Raw genomic sequence first — 18,432 nt, forward strand, 5'->3', positions numbered from 1 at the left:
ATAGTTATCTGAACTAACTATAACTGTGGAATTTCATTGGTTTTTTACGAATGAAATGTCCACCTAACTATAACATGTGTGAAACCTATGGTTTTTTAACTGAATTTGCAAGGTTTTTTAAATGCTAATTCCTAACTATAACGTGCCTGAAACCTATGGTTTTTTAAGTGAATTTGTACGGTATTTTAAATGCTAATTTCTTTTTTTTTATGGTTTTTCACTGTGCGCGCACCCCGCGATTTAAAAAAAAAATATATATATTTTTTTTACACTTCTTGGTCCTTCTTGGACCCCCTGACAAACGCTAGGGGGTCTGCAACTCTCTACCTTGCCCCCTTTTCACGTTCTTCCCCTTTGATTTTTAGTGTGAGACACACAAAATGGCGGCCGACACTTCCGGATTTTGACCGACTGGAATGTTTACTGTCATGTAACCACCAATCAGAATTAAACTCACGCACGGCAGCATACGCGTACGGTAAGCTTACCGTACGCGTACGGTGCACGCTTATAGATATATATGTACTTTTAACTAAAATTTTCTCAGGAACTACTGAACAGATTGACTCCAGATATTCAAAAGGCACACCCCTGACCTGAGGACTACCTCTCTGCCAAATTTCAAGTAATTCTGTTCAGCCGTTCGGGCTGTACCTTGGACTAAAGGTCCCAATGGAAAAATGCATGGGAAAACACGTTTTGGGACCCCACTTTTTTCTCAGCCCCCGCTTGATGAATCACCCCGAGACTTTCAGGGTAGGAGCGAAGCGGAGCGCCCCACCTATTTTGAAAAATTCGCGAGGATTCGTCAACCGGCGCCAAAGTTATTTAAAATAGAATTTTCAGATTTCCTATGGAAACACGGTCCTAACTATAACTATCAACTGGCGACCGCCAGTAGATAATATGTATATATATATATATAATATATATAGCCCTGGGAAATGCCACCTCCCTGAGGCTAATTGATTGAAATTCGGGGGGCCACGCAGACCCCCACCACCACGGGGACCACCACCTCCCCAGGGCTAAATACCTCAAAAATCAAGGGGGGCATGCCACCTCCCAGGGGCTATATTATATTAAAATATGTGGGAGGCTTCAGCCCCCCCTTGCAGTCTCGGGGACTGCTACCTACTCAGGGCTAATATACTGGATTGCGGATGGCCAAGTTGGCCCCCACAGCCCCGGGGACCGCCACCTGCCTGGGGCTATATTCAAAATAATAAGCAGGGGGGCTCCAGCCCCCAAAGCAGCCTTGGGGATCGCAACCTCCCCGGGCTTATATACTGAAATGTGGGGGAGCCACGTGGCCCCCCCGCAGCCCCGGGGACTGCCACCTCCCTGGGGCTATATTTAAATAATGCGTAGGGAGACTCCAGTCCTCTCCACAGCCCCGGGATTGCCACCTCCCTGGGGCTCCATACCTTGGGGGATAGGGTCACCGGGGCAATAACGACCAGGGGAGGAGGGTATGCTGGCCACCCTACCTTTAGAAAAAATGAATTACAAAGGTCCGGCCCCAGTGGATGGGGTCCCGGGCCGAAATCGGCCTCAGAAGGGGGGCAGTGTGGCTCCCCTCCCAATTATTTTTCTAAATGGGCATGTCCCAGGGGATGTGGTCCCCGTGGCAATAACAGCCTGTGGAGGAGGGCCGCACAGGCCCCCCTCCCCATTTAAAAAAAAAATGATGGCCTGAACCTGGGGGATGGGGTCCCCGGGGCCTAAATCGGCCCAGGAGGGGGGCTGCCGCGGCCCCCCACCTCGTTTTTCTGAAAAAAAAGGATTAGGCTCCAGGGATGGGGTCCCTGGGGCCCAAAATGGTACAGTGAAGAGGGGCCACACGGCCCCCTTCCTAAAAAGTTTAAAAAGTCACAACTTGCAGGAGGCCCCACCCCCTTTCTCCACTACTTTGCAAATACACCTTCTGCCACGCTCTTGATTGGGAGATGAAGTTCCCTTGGCTGCTGAGGGCCTTACTGGAGGTAACAGGAGGGCTAGTTGACCCCAAGGACCCTCAAGAGATAAGGGGACTTCATCTCCCAAATAGTAGTGCGCCAGGAGGCGGGTTTGTAGAGTGAAGGAGAAAGAGGTAGTGGCCACTGAAAACATCTCAGCAAACCCAATGTGTGGGATTTGCTGGAGTTAACAGGAGGGTTAGTTTCTCCACCACTCTGGAAACGCCCCTCCTGACACACTACTAGTAGGCGGATGAAGTCCCTTTGGCTCCAGCGGGTCCTTCTAAACCAAGAAGCCCTCCTGGTACCACCTGGAAGTCCTTCACAGTGGAATTCCTGAGAGCTGGTCGAAGGCCCAGCCCCCTTTCTCCACCACTCTGCAAACATGACTGCTAATTAAAAAACCTTCGAAATTCACACAAATTTTTTTTACAGTGGCGTTATAGTTAGGATTTAGCATTTAAAAACCCTTAGAAATTCACTGAAAAAAGCAAACAAAGGTTCAAGGACTTTATAGATAGCAAATAGAATTAAAAACCCGCCCTGCCAGGGCCTGAGGCTAGGTTTCATGGAACAAGGTGGTTAGAATTAATTACAGGAGCCCGACCCGCCTGCTTTCGCTGAGTAAAAGACAGGATTTATCCTTATGAATATTGCTGTGAAAGCCGGCAATGGAAGAGAGACGGAGGATTTCCACTTGCTGGCTGAAAGTATGTATAACGCAAATGAAAGATGCAAAAGCGTGACAAAACAGGTTTGCAAACTAAGACATCGCATTGAACAGTATGAATTGAAATATAGGGATAGGAGGATTTGAGACATTGGATTTTAAAGTGAAAACATGCTGCTTTCTGTAAATGAGATTGTTACACTTCTGTTTTCAATTGCACACTCTGTGAAATCATTCATCCAGTGTCTTCATTTTAAATGCAGAGACACTTACCCATTACAAGGCTCAGTCAGAGCAGAAATGCGTTGGGTCATTTTCTACCTGAGCGTATCGCTTTATGCAATAAAGCGCTTGAAATTACTTTCAGCAGGAGTCGGTGTATCTCTTTCCAGGAGAGAAGGATCGTGTTTGGATGTATTTACAGGAGGCTCTAATCCTGTAACACTGAACTGCCCTGCCAGGATCTGAGCCTTGTGTTCATGGAGCAAGGTGTTTGGAATTAATAACAGGAGCCTAACCCGCCTGCTTTCACCGAGTAAAAGACAGGATTTATCGTAATGAAAATCCTAACATCATAACGTGCGCGCCCGTAATGCACTGCTTATGACCTCACATACTACATCACTCATGACATGGTCAGTGACATCCCTGATGGATTCATCCACAGAATCTCAGGCGCACTCACTCACACCCCCATATAACCTTTCAAACACCCACTCCAACTTCCACACTACCATTAACACACCCATACCAGTACTTAAACACCCACTTTCTGATTCATAGGTCTACACATACATCCACTAAGTCACCCATACAGCCACTCATATATCAACTGGCTAACTAATACATCCACTGATCTATCCACTCATACACCCATATTGTCACTCATAGAGCTACTCACAGCTATTCATACAGGTACTAATACATACTCACTCACCTATGCAGTTACTCACAAAAGTACACACTCACCCATACAGCCACTATCACATTCCCTCACTCACCCATAGTCACTCTTATACTCCAACACTCATCTATACTGCCTTTCACATATCCAGTTATTCACCCAAATACCATTGATTTACTCACTAACACAACCATACACACACTTAGTCACATATATAGCCCTTCACGTACACACTCACTAACCCATACAGACACTGACTCTTCCACTCACTCTTCCATGCAGCCAGTCACACACCCTCTCACCCAGACACCCATACAGGTACTCAGACACTCAATCAATCACCCATGCAGCCACTCACTTACCCACTCATCAACCCATACAGCCACTTAGACACCATCTGACAGACTGATACAGACATTCCCAAAACCTAGTTCTCACCCATACATTCAGTGAGACACCTAATCACTCACTTATACAGTCAGTCACACACCCACTGAATCATCCATACAGGCATGCATACAGCCACTGATTCATCAATACACCTTGTTATATATATTTAACACTCATAAACATTTTAAAAACACTCACAGTCACTGGATGATGTCATCAGAGATGTTATTTAAGATGACATCAGTTATGTCACTGATCATGTCATGAGTGATGTAATATGTGATGTCATAAGCAGTGCACTGCGGGGCCGTGAGTTATAGTTAGCTCAGCTAACTATAACTGCTGAATTTCTCTGGTTTTGTACGAGTGAAATATCAGCCTAACTATAACACCCCTGTAAGCTTTTTTTCTTCAGTGAATTTCTAAGGTTTTTTTACATGCTAAATCCTCACTATAACATCCCTGTAACCTTTTTTTTTAAGTGAATTTCTAAGGTTTTTCAAATTCTATTTCTCAACTGTAACATCCATGTAACCTCTGATTTTTTAATTGAATTTTTAAGGTTTTTGAAATTGCATTTTCTAACTGAAAATGGCTCTGTAAGTGGTATTTTTATAAGCTTGTATTTTCTTCAGTGAATTAATAAGCACTGTTTTTTTGTTTAAATGTTTTATATTTGCAAGGTTGTTGTGATACCTGAGAGGATGTCGCGAGAATGGAAAACAAAAGCAGACAATCAATGACTACCAACACATCCCCAAAAAATATGTAAAAAAATTAGGCCTGGGCTAAAATTCCGTTCCGCTCGCAGAAATTGCGATAATTTGACATTTTCTCGTTCCGCGGAGAGCGCGAAAATGTCCAAATTTCCGCAATCCGCATTTTACCGGAAATTTTTTGCTTGCTCGCGCTGTAAAATAATACATTCTCGGGTGCGCGCGATTGCCTTACCTGAATCCCCGCGTTCGCCGACAAGTTTTCCCGATCCGGTCGCGTTCTCCACGAGATGTTGGATTCTTGGTAGCTATTTGCGCTGTCTCGCGACAGTTCGCGCCCGCAGTAACGTCATTCGTCGCACGATCACGTCTTTCTTCTCGCGATCATGCACCGCGAGACAAGTGAAAACAAGATGGGCGCGCCCGTGAGCAACTGTATGGGTAAGTTGGCGAGCCGCGACAACGCAGAAAATACCGCGAACGGGCGGGAAAAAAACTTCCGCATCTTCGCGATATTTCCACGTGTTTGCAGAGATTTTTAACATTTTCGCGAAGATTTGCGAAAGTGAATTTCACAAATTCAGCCCACCCCTAAAAAAAATCAATTGCCCTACACATATTACTAAATACATACTTCTTTCATAGCATGTTTAAATGCATATTTTTCTACTAAGTTTCTATAAAAACTGTCTTTCTGACCTATTTTCTCTTTCTGTGGTTATCAGGGATCTAGCGATGATGTTGTTAACCGTGACAGTAGCGGCTTAACCATTAAGTGAAAACACCTATATGCACACATATTACAGTATTTTATACACTAGGGGTTTATTACTGTACACTTCAAACCCATGTTTTTCTAGTGTATTTCTAGAAAAACCATCTCTAAAACCTATTTTCCGTTTTCACAGTTACTCCGGACTTCCCGGACGATGATGGATTAAACCCAGATCTGTGACTGGGGTTGAGTGTCTGAAACGTTTCGGCGCTCCATCTCTTTGTGTTTGCTTGTTAGCCCTAAGCTGGCAAGGTATGCCCAGACGTTGGTCCCTTGCTCACTTTGACACTTGATTCAAGCTAGCCTGGCTGATGAGGTGTGTTACCCAGAAACCGGTCCAAGGATTCTTGTTTCCGGTCCAGGGAAGACATGGCTTGGCAGTTCGGGCTGGACTGTTCCCATGAGGCACAGGGTCAAGACTGATTTGCATATAGCTATGCCTGAACTGGGCTGCTTATGACCTCACATACTACATCGCTCATGGCATGGTCAATGACATCACTCATGACATCACTGATGACATCTCAAATTAATTTCCAACGTTTTTTAAATTATCTATAACGTGCCTGTAACCTTTGTTTTTTTCAGTGAATTTCTATGGTTTTTTAACTAGTAGTCACGTTTGCATAGTGGTGAAGATAGGGGGTGGTGCATCCGACCAGCTGGCCTCCGAAGACGACTCTGAAATTCCACTGTGGGGAACTTACTGGAGGTCACAGGAGGGCTTGTTGGCCCCATAGACCCTCAGCAGCCAAAATGATTTCATCACCCACCTAGTAGTGCACCAGGAGGAACGTTTGCAGAGTGGTGGAGAAAGGGGGCACAGCCTCCGATAACCTCTCAGCAATCCTGCTGTTTGGGACTTACTGGAGGTAACAGGAGGGGTAGCTGGCCCCCAAGGACCCTCAGGAGCCAAGGGGACTTCATCCCCAACTACTAATGTACCACTAGGTGCATTTTCAGAGCGGTGGTGAAAGGGGGTAGGGTCTCCGGCAATTAGCCGGCCCGGCTTTTTTTCCTTTTATTACGGCCAGAGGGGCGAGGACCTCATCCCCTGGGCATTGTGAAGGAGGGGGCATGCGAACCCTCTCCCTGGGCTGATTCCTTTCCTGGGTACCCCATCCCCCCTTGGGTTCAGCATCTTCACTGGGGACATGTGGGGACAATGAATGCCCCTGCAGTCCTTGGTGGCTCCCCTCCTCCTGCGAGAGCTGGCATTGCTTTGACACCGAGAGAGCTGTTAAACATGCATTTCTCTGCTCTCACTTGCTGAAAACAGAACGTTTGGTGTGATTTGAAAGGCCCACCAGGGGGCTTCCTGACAAAGTAGTGCGGGAGACCACCCGTCTTTTTTTCCAATATTGCAACAGATCAACCTGTGAATTTGCAGCAAAACTGAATTAAAAAATGCTTTTAACCCCCTGTGGGGTCCCTATGGAACCCTACCTTCATTTCTAGGGGGTCAGGGTAGTCCTACCCTGCCCCCCTTTGGGTTTTTTATATGTGGGACTCAGCTCAAGGCGAGTCTTAAAATGTTACAGTCCCTATTTGAAGTTCCTGGCAGCCAATCAGAAGTGTTAATATGGGAAATGTTGGATCCGCGGAGGATCCGCGTCCCTATATATACAAATGTGTTTTCCAGGTAATATCTCTAAAACTACTGAATGGATTTAAACCAAATAAGTGAAAACATGATCTGCATACCCAAATCTACCTTTGTGCCAAATTCAGTGTGATTCCGTCTAGCAGTTTGAATTGTATGCTTATTCAAAGGTCCTACGGGAATTAACATGGGGAAAACACATTATAGGACCCCCCTTTTTCTCAGCCCCCACTTGACAGGCCACCCTGAAACTTTCCAGACACAAGCTAATGTGGGTTTTATACAAATAGAGGTGCACTAAACGTGAGATACAAAGTCCAAAGTATTTATTTTTCTTTTTTTGACTTTTATTTCATAGATGATATCAGTACACAACGACAGCCAACGCGTTTCGTTCCTTTGTAAACAATTAACGAACTTCTTCAGGGCTTCACTCAATAGCAAAAAATATTCAGATTTCCAATTGGTGATTCCTGAGTGTAGTGTGGATGTCTTCTCAAGCTAACGTGAGTGTTGAATGACTGTGGAAGATTTTGTGAAGATTCATCAACCGGCGACAAAGATATAGGCAAGTCAAAAAAATGCTTTCCTATGGAAACTAGATCCTAACTATAACTACCTACTGGCGACTACCAGTAGGAGATATATATATATATATATAAATATATACATATGTATGTGGTTATATATCTATGTATGAACATTCAAATGGCAGCACTGATGTATCTTGGGACTTGAAGGAAGATGACATCAACCACGTGGGATATGGACTAAAGCACTCTCCCATGGTTGCAATTGTACTCATCTGTGACCAAGGCTCAACGACTGAAACGCGTAAGGATAAGAGGACATAAGGTTGCAGCCACTTTCACTTGAGAAATAAACACACGATTTTCACTCCGGAATCATTCTCTGCACTTTGTTTCTTTGGATTAATGTGACAGGATCTCCATAACTGTTCTAAGCAGATGCCGCCCTGCAGGGTTGGGTGCCACCTTGATGGAGTTTTTGCTACGATATGGTGACATATTTTCGGGGGCATGACCCGCTGACTCCGTACCAGACGAAATGGATTTGCTGGAATTGCTGGATACTGGGTGAGAAACGGAGAAGGGAGAGGTAACAGCCTCTCTTGGACAATTCTGGATTTTTAGCGTGACAAGTTATTGTGCTATTTTAAATCTACATGCACATGAGCACTTTATTAGTATAGAAACAAGATGCATCAATAATAGTGTATTACTTACTGTGGTGATTCAGATGTCATGTAGCAGGATTAACATGGCACCGCATGTATGGACATTCAAATGGCAGCACTGATGCTTCTTGGGACTTGAAGGAAGATGACATCAACCAGGTGGGATATGGACTAAAGCACTCTCCTGTGATTGCAATTTTACTCACCTGTGACCAAGGCCTAACTGCTGAAACGCCTAAGGATAAGAGGACATAAGGTTGCAGCCACTTTCACTTGAGAAATAAACGCACGATTTTCACTCCGGAATTGGGCTCTGCACTTTTTTTCTTTGGATATACATATCTATATCTATATCTATATATCTATATATTCACTGAAAAAACCATAGGTTTCACACATGTTATAGTTAGTGGAAATTTTACTGATAAAAAACCAATGAAATTGCCCCGTTATAGTTAGCGCAGGCAACTATAACTCACGCGACCACAATCCTCTGCTGATGCTAATACTGTATTTAGACCATTATTTGCCCATGTCTTCTTCCATACATTTTTAGCTATACATATATTACAAATATTTTTTTTTCATAAAGACACATATGTCATCAGCAGAGGATTGCGGTCGCGTGAGTTATAGTTGCCTGCGCTAACTATAACGGGGCAATTTCATTGGTTTTTTATCAGTAAAATTTCCACTAACTATAACATGTGTGAAACCTATGGTTTTTTCAGTGAATTTGCAAGGTTTTTTAAATGCTAATTCCTAACTATAACGTGTGTGAAACCTATGGTTTTTTCAGTGAATTAGTACGGTTTTTTAAATGCTAAGTTTTTTTCCCTTATAATAAGCCCTGTACATTTGGTGGCCTACGGCCACCAAAAGCACAGGGGGTGGGGTAAGTGTGGATAGTGTTTTTTTCCATTGTAATAAGCCCAGCACATTTGGTGGCCTTCGGCCACCAAAAGCACAGGGGGTGGGGTAAGTGTGGATAGTGTTTTTTTTATTTTTATTTTTTTACCGTACGCTTACCGTAAGCGTACGGTAAGCGTACCCCGCGAAATTGCCGAAAAAAAAATCAAACCGTTTTTGCACTTGGGGGATGTTTGGGGACTCCCTCAACATGACTATGTGGGAGGGAGTTGTCAAAACAGCCCCTTTACATGTTTTTGGGCTTCCGATTTTAAAAATCTCTCTCAGTGCGAGAGACAAAATGCCGGCCGCCGCTTCCTGGTTTCGGCCGATTCGAATGTTTACTAAGATCTAAGAGCCAATCAGAATCGCGCTCGCGCACGCCACCGTACGCTTACCGTAAGCGTACGGTAAGCGTACCGTAAGCTGGCTCAGATATATATATTGATTTAAAGGCTATTTTCTCAGAATCTACTGAACAGATTTACACCAAACCTACAAAAGGCACTTCCTTGACCTAGGGACTACCTCTCTGCCAAATTTTGAGTAATTCTGTTCAGCCATTCGGGCTGTAGCTCGTTCTAAAGGTCCTATGGAAAAATGCATGGGAAAAACGCGTTTTGGGACCCCCCTTTTATCTCAGCCCCCGCTTGACGAATCCCCCCGAGACTTTCAGGGTAGGAGCGGAGCGTAGCGCCCCACCTATTTTGAGAAATTCGCGAGGATTCGTCGACCGGCGCCAAAGTTATTCAAAATAGAATGTTGAGGTTTTCCTATGGAAACGTGGTCCTAACTATAACTACCTACTGGCTATCGCCAGTAGGTAATATACATATCTATCTATCTATATATATATGTATATGTATATGTATATATATATATATATCTATATCTATATCTATCTATATATATATATATACATATTTAGATATATAGATATATAGATATATAGATATATATATATATTCACTGAAAAAACTATAGGTTTCAGGCCTGAAATAGTTAGGAATTAGCATTTAAAAAACCTTTGAAATTCACTGAAAAAACCATAGGTTTCAGGCCTGATATAGTTAAGAATTAGCATTTAAAAAACCTTAGAAGTTCACTGAAAAAACAATAGGTTTTAGGGGTGTTATAGTTAGCTGGACATTTCACTCGAACAAAACAATTGATATTCCTCTGATATAGTTAGTTGTACTAACTACATCTTGCGCACCCGCAATCCACTGCTGATGATGTCACATGTTACATCATTCATGACATGGTCAGTGACATCACTAATGACATCTCAAATGACATCACTGATGACATCACTGATGACATCATCGAGTGAATGTGGTTTGGTTCGTTATTTAAATATGTGTTATATATATATAGCAATTTGCATTGAAGAATGAGTGGATATATAAATATAAATATCTGGATGGAGGATTTAGTAGCAGTGTGATTGACTGTTTACTTGACTAATTTCTAGTGTCTCACTAAATAAATTGGATAGTGACTAAACTGTGTGAATATCTGTATCACTTTGTAAGTTGTTGTGTAAACTGCTGCACCAGTTGGTTACTAGCTATGTGAAAGTCTATATTATTGATTGATTAGTTAACTGAGTATTTGTATGGGAGAGTGAATGTGTGTGTGGTTCGGTGGGGGGTGTGTGACTGCACAAAGATGTGTGAATAGTTGATTCAGTAGGTATATGAAGTTAATACTAAATGTTATATCAGTTGTTTGGGTGAGTGAATATCTTTATGGGTGTGGTGATGAGCCAACACATGTCTCAATGGTACATGTCCAACAAACTAGGAAAATAAAAGCCAGTGTATGTGTCAGTTGTTGTATATAAATAAGTATATATATGACTCAGTGATTGTATGAGTGACTGTATGGATAATTGTATACTTGTAATAGTGTTTTTATAACACACTAAGTATGATTTATTATCTATATGAATAGATGAAGTGGTGTTTTTATAAGTGTATAGGTAAGTAAAAGTACGTATGATCCATTGTTTGCATAAGTGAGTAGGATGACTTCATAAGTGATTAGGATGTGTGCTGGTGTGTAATGTCGATATAGGTGTATAAGTGATAGTGTTCTATTGATCATTGACAGCAAGTATGAGTGAATCTATAGGTAAGGGATTAGATGTGTGTATAGATCTAGGAATCACTGAGTGGGTGTTTAGAAACTTGTATTGGTGTGTCAATGGTTTTAAATCTGGCACTCTGTATTTTACAGTGAGTGATGAAAGGTTTTACTAGTGTATGATGAGGTGTATCTGATTGTCACGTGGATGATGCCATCAGTGACGTTATCAGTGATGTCATTTGAGATGTCATCAGTGATGTCACTGACCATGTCATGAATGATGTAATATGTGACATCATCAGCAGTGGATTGCAGGCGCGCAAGATGTAGTTAGTACAACTAACTATATCGGAGGAATTTCAATGGTTTTGTTCGAGTGAAATGTCCAGCTAACTATAACACCCCTAAAACCTATTGTTTTTTCAGTGACTTTCTAAGGTTTTTTAAATGCTATATCCTAACTATATCAGGCCTGAAACCTATGGTTTTCTCAGTGAATTTCAAAGGTTTTTTAAATGCTAATCCCTAACTATATCAGGCCTGAAACCTATGGTTTTATCAGTGAATTTCAAAGGTTTTTTAAATGCTAATTCCTAACTATATCAGGCCTGAAACCTATGGTTTTTTCAGTGAATTTCAAAGGTTTTGTAAATGACAATTTTGAATGTATTAATTGTTATACTGATTTTTTTTATACTGATTTACTGCAGTTTTTTAAACTATTTATTTTTAGATAAATTTTTTTAAATACATTATAATTACATTATACATTACAATACAAAATATACTTTCTCAGAATGAATTACTTTAGTTTGAATACTTGGCAAATAGGCAACAGACTTTTAAGTACAGTAGTTATAGTTGTTGCAATGAGCAACACAATTTCAAACACAAAGCAACATTGAGCTCAATGTGAATTTCTAGTTAAATGCAAATAGATTACTTTTCTAACCATAGGACTGGATCCTAGAATCAGTCCTTGGACATCTCCTGTAAACAGTTGAGTAAAAGCGTTTTGGTTACAGTGTGGTAAATAAAATTCCTTTACCTGGACTTAATTTGATACAGAAACATAATAAAATAGCTCAGTAAAATGAGAGGCAGAATCCGTGGTATTAGAGGTTCGGAATGGGCTTTATTCCAATGATCGATTATAATCGGTTGCTCCAAGTTCCATCACCACGGAGGTTCAGGAAGTGAAGTACATACTTTATTGACAAGAAGTAACTTTTATAGTACATACATTACAATGAAGCGAATGCAGTAGGCGTAACAATTGATAAGGAAATTGACGAGTTACATACGTAACCGAAAAATGGGTGTAATAAGGAGTAAAAAGGAACATAATTGGTTATGATGTCACATATAGGTGGATCTATAAGATAATACTTGGCATAGATGCGCGCGCAGCAACATGACGTGTAATTGACGTGTAACTAGGGGGTGAAGGGGACTTGACATTTAGCTCTACATGTGGAGACAAAAAGTCTGGGGGGTCAAGTCAACCTAATCCCAAATCATATCTAACATCCTATGTTTAAAGAACTATGTTATCCACAAAAGAAGGACTCTCGGACAGAATCTATTCTATACTGACTGTGCGTGCGTGTACAAGCGTCTAAGTGTCTACACTGAATGCGAGGGGGTAGGAATATTCCATGGTAACAGGGCTATGAATTACTTGCATGAGGACAGAGAAGCCGAGCCTTTGCTCAGTAGCTGGAAGAATGTTTACTTAAGCTGCTAGACAGGAATGCATCGGCTAAGGAGTGAAGCAGATAATTCGAAGGTGAAATACAGTTCTTGGCAGAGAATAGGCTGATGTCAGGCTTCGTGAGCCGCGCAGAGAATGAGACAAAGTTCATGGTCACAGATGCAGGCTCAGACTCGAGGTTTCAGAGGCAGAAAGCAAGAGGAGTTTGATGACAGAATCAGGGCCTACTTGCCTGGACTGTAAAATGGCATAAGTGAACCATATAAAGCCGGTGGCCTTTCATATTTAGGAATGGAATATCCGGCCTATTCATGGCGGATCTGACAGAGGACATGTTGACGGTGGACGCACATGTATTTGCGTCTTCATAACTGGAACTGGAGGGAACATACATGTACTTGTGACATGCACATAGAACCGTTGGGGTCCAAGATAGGGGACATAACTGACCAGAAAAATCCATATTTCCACATTCCCTCCTTGTCCCCTACTTGCCCGTTAAGAGATATCAATCTTCATCAATCCATTGATCTGTTCATATAACATCATTTGTTCTTCTTTCTTCTTCCGTGACGAATGAAATCTTGGTGGTGGAATACACGATGTGGCACACAGACCACAGATCGCTGGTCCACATTGTAGACATAGACAGCAACTGAATAGTATGAGAAGGCCAATACCTAGGAAAGATAGGACCTTCCATCCAAAGGTAGATAATACACTCCAAAACCAACCGGACCAAGTCCAGGTGCCTGGATTCTGGTGTATCTGGCTTACAATCTTATGAAGGCGAGTTATGGCTTTATATACAGATGGCGAATTTTCTGGTATGAAAAATGCAACAGCTTGATTTGATGACCCTACAAGCTCCGCCCCTATCGGCCAGGATAACGTCAAGGACAAGACTATTTTGAAGCACAACAATCCGCATAGCAGACTGCTCTTCTGTTAAATTGCCTAAGGCGGAAATAGTCTCATTCACTACTGCTTCAAGGGTTCTAGTTAATCTACGTATCAGCTTACTATTAGTAACAGTACCTATATAGGGAAAGATGCCTTTATTAAAATCTACATACTTGTCCCATGCCGTCTCAGTGTAATCGACAATGGGGAGATCTCTCCGCTCTCTGTTGTGTACTAAATGAATATTTCTGTAATAATCAGGAGGAGCTAGGAAAACAGGTGGCAAAAGGAATGCAATGTAGCAGGTACCATCCCAATCTAGAGGTAGACGCATATATGCAGTCTGACCACATATAAAGTAGGAGTGGCGATAAGCTCTAAATGAAGATTTGCCTTGATCACTGAATTCTACTATAGTAGTGCATTTACTATGGCCCATATGTATGGAACCAACCTTTCTTACACACAATTCACCCTTCGCTGGGAATACTGACATGGTGGGTAAGACTAGTTCAACTTCGGATACGACATTTAGAATCATGAGATTAGGTGTAAAATTACCTAATCCATATACTTCATTTTCTAGATCAGTTCCTGTTCTTTTGGGGCGACCCTCCTTGTCAGGGTAGCAGACCTTGAGTAAAACTAGGTTCAGGTTTCCCCATACCCAATGATCTTGGTAAACTGCTGTGTCTGAGTCTATGGAATTGATTAAACTGAACCATGCTCCACAGGAGCCATTATGTGTAAATGGGTGTGGAAAGAAAGGCAGGACTCCTTCATAATTCTGATAGGGAGGGAGTCGGCCACACACCCAACAATTAGTGGCATTACTAGTCTGATGGGAATGATGTAACATACTAATGAAAGTGTTATTGCGCAGCGCAAGTCTATAAGACAATTCATGCGGAGGTAAGTCACTAAAAGAATGTTCAGCAGTAACATTATAAACATGTCTAGAAATAGGGTAATATATGTGCAACAATATACTTGCAGTAATTATTAAAAGACTCAAGAAAAACAAGATTAATAATGTCACTATGCAGTGGCTACGCAGTGATTTACAATACGCCTGTCGTTTCAACATTTTCCGCGACTGTCCATGATTCAGGTCTAGAGGATACATGTCAGAGACAAATTCAACCGCTTCACCTTGGAGAGGACTTAAACAATCAAATTGCCTGACGTTCTAGGCCTCAATTTTACTTTATAGAGTTCGGTTTTAGTCTTTTCAACCAAAGGAAGTTTTGAATCAGTCTGTGAGGGAGTGCAGGGCACAATGTCTATATCCGAGGATAGTCCATGAAATTTCTTGATATGACTTGAATGAATCCAGCCTTTCCTGCCCTCGATCTTCACGGCTGTCCTTGTGGTCAGCAGGACCAACTTGGGCGACTTCCACCTGGGCTCCAGCTGAGTCTTTCGGTCGAAATTCCTCACAAGTATGAGGTCCCCCGGAACTACGTCATGGGGCTTCACCTCAGTGTTGTCGGGAAAGGCTGCAGCTACCTGTGAACGACAAGATTGTAGTGCAGACATCAAGGAAGCCAAGTAATCTGTCAGCATATTACAGTCAACATCAGTTATTTTGCGTGGTATAGGCGTCCCCCACATATTTGGTGGTCTGCCAAAGATCACCTCATACGGGGATAGCCCTGTTCGAGAGTGTGCTACCATTCTCATGTAAAAGAGTGCAACTGGTAACGCTACTACCCAGTCGACACCTTTCTCTCTGCATATTTTGGACAATCTGATTTTCAGTATCTGATTATGTCTTTCTACGAGACCTGCTGCCTCGGGGTGTCGGACACAGTGGAATTTCCACTGATATCCTAACAGAAGTGAAACATGTTTCATTAATTCGGATGAGAACGGCTGGCCGTTATCTGAGTGAACAACACGTGGTAAACCGTATCGTGGGAAGAATTCTCGAACCAACTGTTTGGCAGTAGTCGGGGCAGTGTAATCTGAAACCGGGTATGCCTCTGTCCAACGGGACAGAGCGCAGACAACTACAAGAACATATTTGAATCCTCGACATCGTTCCATCTGGATATAATCCATCTGGAGGGCTTCAAAAGGGTGATTAGGAGGATGAAATCCACCCTGTTCTACGGGAACGCTTTTTCCTGGGTTAAACTGACAACAGATCATACAGGTACGGACCTTTTGTTTGGCTGCTGCTCGTAAATGTTTATTGAACCAAATGTGTTGAATGCTGTCTAGCATGGCTTTTTCTCCTAGATGTGCTGGACTATGTATAGTGTTAATTATAACTTGGACCATTGAATCAGGAAGGAACCATACAGACTTTTCCTTCATCATCCATCCTTGGTCCGTTTGAATCCCTCCTAATTCAGTCCATTTCTTTATTTCGTCTGGTGTAGCATGTGTCTGTATGTCAATTACGTCAAGAGTAGGATCTTTAACTGTCATACAATGTGTCGGTGTCGGGACTATTGTCTTTGTCATGTCGGGGGTTTGAGTTTGAGCAGTCTGTTTAGCTGTTCTGTCGGCTAGATCATTGCCTTGGGAAATGATATCAGTAACCTTCGTATGAACCTTACATTTCATAATTGATATTGCAGTGGGTAGATGTATTGCATCTAATAAGGCATGAATGAGGGGTCCGTGCTGAATGTGGGCACCGTGGGAAGTTAAATAACCTCTCTCTCGCCACAGCACGCCGAAGTCATGTACAACTCCGAATGCATAACGTGAATCAGTGTATATGTTGACTTTTTTATTCGTGGCTTGAATACAGGCTTGTGTCAGAGCGATAAGCTCTGCGGCTTGAGCTGACAAAGTATTTATACGATTAGTTTCAATGACTTCAGTATCTGTTGTGACTGCGTAAGCGGCCACTAACTCTCCTGTACTTGTTCTCATACATGAACCATCTACATACAATGTCAGGTCTGGATCTGACAATGGGGGGGAACAACCTTTACAACGCAACTTTTACAACGCACTACCATTACAACGCATTTTTTACAACGCATAATCCATTACAACGCATGACATTACAACGCATGACACTACAACGCATTTTTAAAAACTACCTTTACAACGCATTCCATTACAACGCATACTACCATTACAACGCATACCATTACAACGCATAATATTACACTATACTATCCAACACTTACCCTACTGATGCACCCCCTGGAGTTAGAATAGTAATTTTTACCCCTACACTATCCAACACTTACCCTACTGTTGCACCCCCTGGAGTTAGAATAGTAATTTTTACCCCTACACTATCCAACACTTACCCTACTGTTGCACCCCCTGGAGTTAGAATAGTAATTTTTACCCCTACACTATCCAACACTTACCCTACTGTTGCACCCCCTGGAGTTAGAATAGTAATTTTTACCCCTACACTATCCAACACTTACCCTACTGTTGCACCCCCTGGAGTTAGAATAGTAATTTTTACCCCTACACTATCCAACACTTACCCTACTGATGCACCCCCTGGAGTTAGAATAGTAATTTTTACCCCTATACTATCCAACACTTACCCTACTGTTGCACCCCCTGGAGTTAGAATAGTAATTTTTACCCCTATACTATCCAACACTTACCCTACTGATGCACCCCCTGGAGTTAGAATAGTAATTTTTACCCCTATACTATCCAACACTTACCCTACTGATGCACCCCCTGGAGTTAGAATAGTAATTTTTACCCCTATACTATCCAACACTTACCCTACTGATGCACCCCCTGGAGTTAGAATAGTAATTTTTACCCCTATACTATCCAACACTTACCCTACTGATGCACCCCCTGGAGTTAGAATAGTAATTTTTACCCCTACACTATCCAACACTTACCCTACTGTTGCACCCCCTGGAGTTAGAATAGTAATTTGTACCCCTACACTATCCAACACTTACCCTACTGTTGCACCCCCTGGAGTTAGAATAGTAATTTTTACCCCTACACTATCCAACACTTACCCTACTGTTGCACCCCCTGGAGTTAGAATAGTAATTTTTACCCCTATACTATCTAATACTTACCTTAAATGTAATTTAATATTATGCGTTGTAATGGTATGCGTTGTAAAGGTAGTATGCGTTGTAATGGTAATGCGTTGTAAAGGTATTTTTTAAAAATGCGTTGTAGTGTCCTGCGTTGTAATGTCATGCGTTGTAATGGATTATGCGTTGTAAAAAATGCGTTGTAAGTGCATGCGTTGTAAAAGTGTGCGTTGTAACGTCATACATCCGACAATGGGACATCGGTTAAGTCTTGTCTAGGTTTTGTCGTTATTGTAATAACTTCAATACAGTCATGAGCTAGTGGGTCTGTTCCGGTTACTGGCAAAAGTGTGGCAGGATTCAATGTGTTACAGCGTCTGATTTCTATATGTGGCTGAAACAATGTAAGTTCGTACCCTGTAAGTCACGCTATAGTCAAGTGTTGTGTTTGCGTTCTATTTACAAGAACCTCTACTGCGTGTGGTACTTGAACTGTCAATGGATGTCCTAACACTATGGCATCGCTTTGTCTGATTGCTAAAGCTGTCGCTGCCACTGATTTCAGGCACGCAGGCAAAGCCTGAGCTACGGGATCTAATGTACTAG

The sequence above is a fragment of the Triturus cristatus genome, chromosome 6 (assembly GCF_964204655.1).
Source record: "Triturus cristatus chromosome 6, aTriCri1.1, whole genome shotgun sequence".
Classification (NCBI taxonomy): Eukaryota; Metazoa; Chordata; class Amphibia; order Caudata; family Salamandridae; genus Triturus; species Triturus cristatus.